At 31.2% G+C, this 7,516-nt stretch overlaps 1 long non-coding RNA gene across 8 annotated transcripts; it reads left to right on the top strand.

Annotated features, from left to right (window-relative positions):
• Nucleotides 1-2,019: 2,019 nt before the first annotated feature.
• On the top strand, nucleotides 2,020-5,500 carry LOC141663846 (uncharacterized). Of its 8 annotated transcripts, none has more exons than XR_012551691.1 (9): nucleotides 2,020-2,465; nucleotides 2,596-2,709; nucleotides 3,088-3,237; nucleotides 3,595-3,679; nucleotides 3,762-3,819; nucleotides 4,162-4,404; nucleotides 4,501-4,634; nucleotides 4,762-4,887; nucleotides 5,171-5,500. It is a non-coding gene; the product is annotated as an uncharacterized LOC141663846 (long non-coding RNA). The 8 variants fall into 8 exon arrangements; XR_012551693.1 differs by having other exon boundaries at nucleotides 3,070-3,237; XR_012551690.1 differs by having other exon boundaries at nucleotides 3,013-3,237.
• Nucleotides 5,501-7,516: the final 2,016 nt, after the last annotated feature.

Genomic DNA, 7,516 nt, shown 5'->3' with positions numbered 1-7,516 from the left:
GCAAAACAGCGGCGGCTTACCGGAAAGTGGAGCGAAAGGAAAAGCCGAGGAAGAACTGGAGGAAAAGGAGAGAGAAAACCGGGAGATAATCGAGAGGAGAGATTGTGAAAAGAGAGAGAAGGGATCTATTAACAGAGAGAGAGAGAGAGAGAGAGAGAGAGAGAGAGAGTTTGCTGTGAGAAGAAAAGGAAAGGAGAGATAAGGTTCAAGAACAACTGATAAAAATTGGGGATTTATTGCAATAATTCTGAATTCTGGCACCGAACTTAAGAATTTAACGAGTACACTTACGATAAAATACCTCAAAAAAAATCATAAAAATAGTTTTTAAAATCTCGAAATAATTAGGATTTACTAAAATAAAATTTCCAGAAATTTTAAATCATTTTTGAAACACAAATCGGACCCACATTTGACAATTAAACGAAACAATGCGCGGATCTATTTAATCCCAAAAATTACCAAAATAATTTTAATATCCTCGGAATATTTCAGACTAAATAAAATATGAATTTCGTAATTTTTTAAGAATTTTGGAATTAAATATTGATTTTACAATTAAATAAAATCAAAAAATCATTTAAAGATAAATAATCAATAAAATATTGATTTTTAAATTTTATAAACTCCTAAAAATAATAAATGAAATTATGAAGCAATTAAAATGATTTTAGAAATAATTCAAGTATTTATGAAAATAAATATTGAATAAAATCACCTTTAAATATAAGAATGAGACAACACAGTTCTCAAATAATTACTCAAATGAATGTCGAACTCCAAAAATCACTTATGACTCGTCATAAAGTAATATTCTGCTGAAAGGACCCATACAAATATTTTATTTATTTAATTACTTAATAATTACACATTTAAATAATACAGAAATGTACGAGTTGTTATACTAATAAATGTAAACTAAGCATAGCATTGAAATTAATTGAAACATACTCTGTGTTTGTAATGAGATTTTAAAGCATATACCATAATTTAGATTCATTATATAAGTTCTAAGTTATATACTTTAATCGAAATGCAGCTTCTGCATTGGATGTGGATTGACATATGAAAATACCAGCTCCAAATATACCGAAAGCGCAAAAGAAACTTTTAGATAAACCTATTAAGTGCTCTAATACTGACAAATAATAATCATTTACAGTGGAGTTTTTCCATTAAATATTCAACCCATTGAGTACTAATGAAGCAGAATTTACATTTGCAATTTGTAAAAACGCGCAAAGGACATGCAAAAATCATAATAATAACACATGCTTGCAAGAAATAAATTTATATGTAGTGCATTTTATCCCAATTATAGTGAGTTCAGAATTTAGTGTTCCCAAGGAGTAAAGGAAATGTTCAATATAATTTTTATAATTATACAAATGTTTTATATATTTAAATTCAGATACAATGTACATCCTGAATTCCCCTGACATTTTATATTGCGTAAATGTACAATATCGAAACTTTAGATGAATCAGGTAGCATTAACTGACATAAAAGATTGAAAACCCGAAAAACTGCAGAATGCCCTAGTGAAACAATATGTTCAAATGCATAAACAGCATTACCACAAAGCACAAATCAAAACACTGACAATTTGTAGACATTTGGTTTCAGCAACAAAATCTCACAGATTTAAACCCCTAATTCATGACATAGAACAATGGAAACTTTATGCAAATAATGCAAGAATTACATCAACGGAGATACACTACAAGAAACGGGGCAAAAGACATCACCCTTTTAACAACGGTTCGAAAAGCCACCGATGTTAAAAGTATTTTTAACATCGATCGTGTTTTAAACGATGTTAAAGCCTTTTTAGACATCGGTTTAGAATTTAACTATTTTCTAATCTTTATAAAAAAAATTAAAAAATGGGTACATCAGTTTATTGACTAACCATTGTCTTATGTCTATTTATTAAAAAATATATAAAAAAAACGGCTTATTACATAGATACTAATTCCCCCGCTTTTGGTACAATATTCAGTTCCCCCTTCCCGAAATTTCTAATTTCCCCCCTTTGTCCCAATTCTTCCCCCCTTTCACCCTCGACCACCCTCCACTCTCTCTCTCTCTCTCTCTCTCTCTCTCTCTCTCAGTCTCCACCCTCTCTCTCTTACGAAACCACTCTCTCTCACTCACTCCGTCACCGTCCCTGTCTCCCTCATCGTCTCTCCCTGCCTCTTCAAACTTTAACCCTAAATTTACCCTTAATTTTACAACACAACCCCCATTCTAAGAATTTATAAACCCTAATTTCAATTAAGTACAAATGAAGTGAAACTAGTTCAACATATCTTCAATTCTTGGTTTGATTTCTATAATCAGTTGAACCAATCTTTAATTACCAAGATTGGGTTAATATTTCTTCATATTTTGTATACATTTTATTCTTTCTCTCAACAGATCTGGGAGTTTATTAAGTTTTAGAGTTGATTTATTCTATTAAGGTATTAACTTTCTGTCTTCTCTCTGAAATTAAGAAACTTTGTAAAAATAATTCAATTTGCCTTTATGGTTGTATAAAATTTTCCATTTTTTAAGTTTCTTTTTGTCCTCATCTTGATCTTCTTGTGTCAGGGAGTGATGTGCATCTTATGTGTTACAGTCTTGAAGATTTGAGATAGTTCAACTGTCTTGTCAAGACAATTAATGGTTGAATCTGTTGTGAATGCACCATATGTCCAAAATAAGGTACACTTTCTTGTCCTATGGTGTGTTAAATTTTGTCAATTATTAGTTTTCTTCATAGGTGTAAATCTGAATTTTTCTTGATTTTTTAAGGTTTTTAATAATTACGAATAGGAGTTGGATATTCGTGATGTGTTGTTATTAATTGTCATACTATTTCTTGTTTGGATTATTAGTTTTATTTGGGATTTTTCTATATAAACAGAAGGGAGGCTTGTTGCTAAATTTTTTATTTTGTTTACAAGTGTTAAATCTAAATTTTACATGTTTATATAAGTTTCTTGTTCATATGTAACAAGTGTGCAGATATTCATGATGTGTTGTCATACTGTATCTTGGTTGGATTATTGTGTTTTATTCAAGATTTTTTTAATATATGAGACGGGAGGCTCAGTTAGCCCACTATAGGAAGATTGCTGCTAGGAAGGAAGAACTCTTGGAGCTGGAGAACATGATGAGAACTGATTCTTTGTGATCGAATAAACTGAACTGCACAGATTATTCCACAAGCTTAAGCATAAGCAAGTTGAAGTTCGTAAGAAAATTTGTGTTTTTATGTTTATTTTGATTCAATGGTTTTATTTTTGATGGTCTTATAGTCTGTATTTGTAATATCTACGAGGAAATAATATAATGATTATAAAAATTGTATATCTTCAGTAGGACATTGTATGATATACAATGATTCTTACTAAGGTTATTACTATTTTATTTTCTGGCAAGGAGCTAATGATCTATAGACATAGTACATAATTTTTCATATGGTGCCATCTGTATTGTATAATATATTTTTATAATATTCTTTGGGATTTAAACCAACGAACAGAGTATTAATTTTAAGTTATTATTCTAATAACACGGTTTCTCTTCTACTGTATCTGAATCCAGGGATACAAAAAATTCTTACATGTATCCATGTGATCTGGTTGATGTATTAAAAAGGAAACGTGCTTTTGGAACATATAAAAGCTTGGTAAAGTATTCTGTTGCTGTTTTTATCAATTCTATATAGACATTGTGATGTTATTTTTATGCATAATGCTGTGTATCTATAGGTATTTTACCTTGAAGCTTTTGAGTTTGAAAGTATCTTTGAGGGTCTGCTTCCTGAAGGTATTGATTTATTCTTTTTTACCAAAGAAGAAAAATAATTTGTCAAAATGTATAAAACATACAGAACGCACATAAATGGCCTGAGATGGATTTGTGTCATTTCCTCTTGTGCTGTATTTAAACTAGATCTAAAGTGCATTATTAGGAATTATTGAGAACAGCCTAATCAAATTGATTTATAAATGGTGCTATGATAGTTAGGACACTAAGTTATTGTTTTTTCTTTTTTCTTTTTCATGTTGTTTTAGTTTACTATTTCTTTTGATCTTTAGCTCCTTTTTTTTTCTTTTGGACATCTTCTGTGACATTTATTACATAAATATTACAATGGCTAATTTACAGCAAAAGTCCTCCCTCAGCATTCTTGCACAACAACTGATCTGAAGGATGACACTTCTCATCTACACGACTTCTACTCCTAAAGTTCTTTCTGGTTCACTTTTTGAGCCCAGAAAGCTGTAATGTTATATTATACAACAACATTCTTCCTATCATTTCTATTGCTGATTTTACTGGTCTTTCTTTTCTGAACAACCACCAGATACTGAAGATATCTAAGACGGGAAATAATCTATCCAAATGAAGGTCAAAATTGTGCATCATTGTAAAAGAAATAAGTTTATCATAGCAATATACAAAGATTGATGTTTAAAATAATTTATATGGAAACTTTATTTCCAGGATATATCAGGAATTGAAATATAACATCATCATCTAACACTGAAAGACCAGAATAGGAAGCAAGTTAAAAACTTATGGATTCCAATACTCAAGTATTAACTCTGTCACCAAGGGATCAACCCATTCTGGTTCTGGTACGTCAAGATATCTTTGGTCTTCTATTTTGTTTTGGCAGGGGAGCTACAGTTTGTTGGCATGTGGTCTTGCGGAGGTCTGGAGCTTTTGGCTTTATTGATTTTTGTATTTGGTTGTGTTGTGCAGTTGTGACAATTGTTGGCTTCCTATACCGGAGCATTTTTTAATTTATCCACCACAATTGTTGGCGCTGGAATTATGTCCTTGCCTGATACTATGAAATTCTTCGGTCTTGCACTTGGTTAAACTTAAGTTAGTATGTCTATTTATTACATATTTTAAGTTAGTATGTCTATTTGTTGGGACATAATATTTTGTTCGTTTTAAGTTAGTATGTCTATTTTTTAGGATATAATATTTTGTTCGTTTTGGCCATTATTTTTTTGAGATGCCACTAATGTTGGTGCTGAGGGTGGCTTTGCTCCTAACATTCAGTTTAAGAATAAATAAACGTTGACTGATAGTTAATACTTATTTTTGTACAAGTAATGATTTTATTAATCTAAACACTCCATATTGCTTTTTAAACTTTCAGCAAAACAAGGAGGGTCTTGAGTTACTTAAGACGACCATTGAGAAAGCTGGTTACACTATAGTAAAATGATAGCTGAATGTGGAGTTCAAGTATAGATTGCAAAGACAACTCTGTAAACAATCCAGACATAAATTTGGATTCTACTCTCACTAGTGGCGAACATTGGGTGCATCCTTTTGTGTTTGTGTAATTAATGTCGTAATATAGATGTTTATATTTTGTTAAATATTTGGATGTAAACTAGTGGTAATGTATCATATGTTTGGATGTTAAAAAACTAGTGGTTATTGGATGTTTGGTAATCAAAATAGAATTGACTTTTGCTTTTGATTGCGATATTGTTTTGGTTTATTTGGTTTCTAGGTTTGGAAGCACATGGTTCATATACCAATCAAAATCTAACAACAGATTCAAAATATATAAATAACTGATGTCCCATAGGGGTTTGACATCAGCTCAATTGAAGAAAACCGATATAAAATTACATCTTTAACAACAGTTCAAAATTGATCAGAAACACATGCCTAAAAACCGATGTCTAAGAGAGTTATTGACATCACTCACAGAAAGAAATGATGTCAAATGTGCCTATTTACAACATTTAATTTTAAAAATATTATCTTTATATTTTTTCCCTTCTGTTTCACATGATAAAGTGATATAAATTGCAATATATTACTATATTGAACTGGTGATCATGAGTTAAAATATAAGATAATAAGAAAAGGACATTAGTTAGTTATCCAGAACCGTTGTCTACAGGTATCTTAAACATCGGTCCATAACCGAAGTCTAAAACTTTGGTCCTTTCTCTTTCTTGTAGTGATATCAGATAAAAGTGTAAATAAATATGTGTGTACCTAAATAGCCAGCGTATATAATGCAAATGAGACCTGGAAAGAGGGTAAAACAAAACAAAAATTTAGTAATCCATTTAGTAGTTGACCTGAACATAAAAAGGCAAAATGGACAATTTATCATTTCATCTTACGCAGATCATCAACACATCTTTTTTAATAAAAGAAAGTGGAATTATCATCTTATTAATTAAATACTCCATAAATTTCCATATACCCGACACACTTTTGAATCAAACACAAAAACGAGCATGAATAAGAGACTGAATAACAATTATACACAAATATATTAGCACACAAGAAGATATACACATAAATCCGAGAATAAAATAAGGGCATACAAGAGACACTTTTGAATTGAACAAGAAGAAAGCTCCAAATTCGAGAATAAAGAGACTGTCAGAACCCTAATTTACTCCAAGAAAGCGACTGCTAGAACCCCAATTACAAGCTCCAAATGTTGAACCGTTTGAGAAGAGAGCCCCAAATTCTACATAACCTAATTACTAGAACCCTAGTTATAATATCCAATATCTAACCCCGACTTGGAAGAAAGCTCAATTTCCTCTAGCGAATTTCAAACCCTAATTTGGAACCCATCGAGAGTCTTTTGTTTGAAAACCTCGACTGAAAAAGTATCGTTTGATAGAGTTTTCGATAAGGTGGAGTGTGTATATTTTTTGATGTATAATAGTATAATGTGAGGGTATATTTTGGTTTACAATATAAAGTGAGCGGGTCAAAATTTTACTATTGGGCCGCTTAAAATTTTGAAAAAATTGGCCCGCCATTTTTATGCCGCCTAAATATTTTATCCTATAGTACCACAATTCTAATATCAATAGTAACACTATATTTTATGTTACAATAGATATTTCATCATGTCTATGCTAACATCAACTATCCCTATACTGCAACATAAAAAAAGTGTTACCTCAGATCAAATTTTAGTGATTTAAGGCAACATTTCTGTTTGTAACACCAAAAAAAGTATTGTTACAATCCAGATATGGTGTAGTGTATGTTAAGGATTATTGAAGAAATTTGGAATGGTTGATTGTTCACATGCATCAACACCTATGTCTATAGTTACAAAGTTGGATGAAGATAAGAAAGAAAAAGTGTATATATTTCAGGTTATAGGAATGATTGGATCTTTGTTGTATTCGATTGCTAGTAGACCAGACATTATGTTTGCAACATGTCTGTGTGCAATATTTCAAGCCAATGCAAAAGAATCACATTCGATGGTTGTGAAAACAATTTTCAGATATTTGAAGGGGACACCAAACTTGGGATTGTGGTATCCTAAGGTAACTGGATTTGAAGCTGTTGGATACACAGATGCGGATTTTGTTGGATGCGGGGTTGACAGAAAGAGTACTAGTGAAAGCTGTTAATTTTTTGGATAAATACTTGTATCCCGGTATAGCAAGAAACAACAATCTGTGTCAACTTCCACAGCTGAGGCTGAATACATAGTTGCTGG

The sequence above is a fragment of the Apium graveolens genome, chromosome 6 (genome assembly GCF_009905375.1).
Source record: "Apium graveolens cultivar Ventura chromosome 6, ASM990537v1, whole genome shotgun sequence".
NCBI lineage: Eukaryota > Viridiplantae > Streptophyta > Magnoliopsida > Apiales > Apiaceae > Apium > Apium graveolens.
The sequence above is the reverse complement of the archived record's forward strand: the minus strand, read 5'-3'. Positions and strand labels throughout refer to the sequence as shown.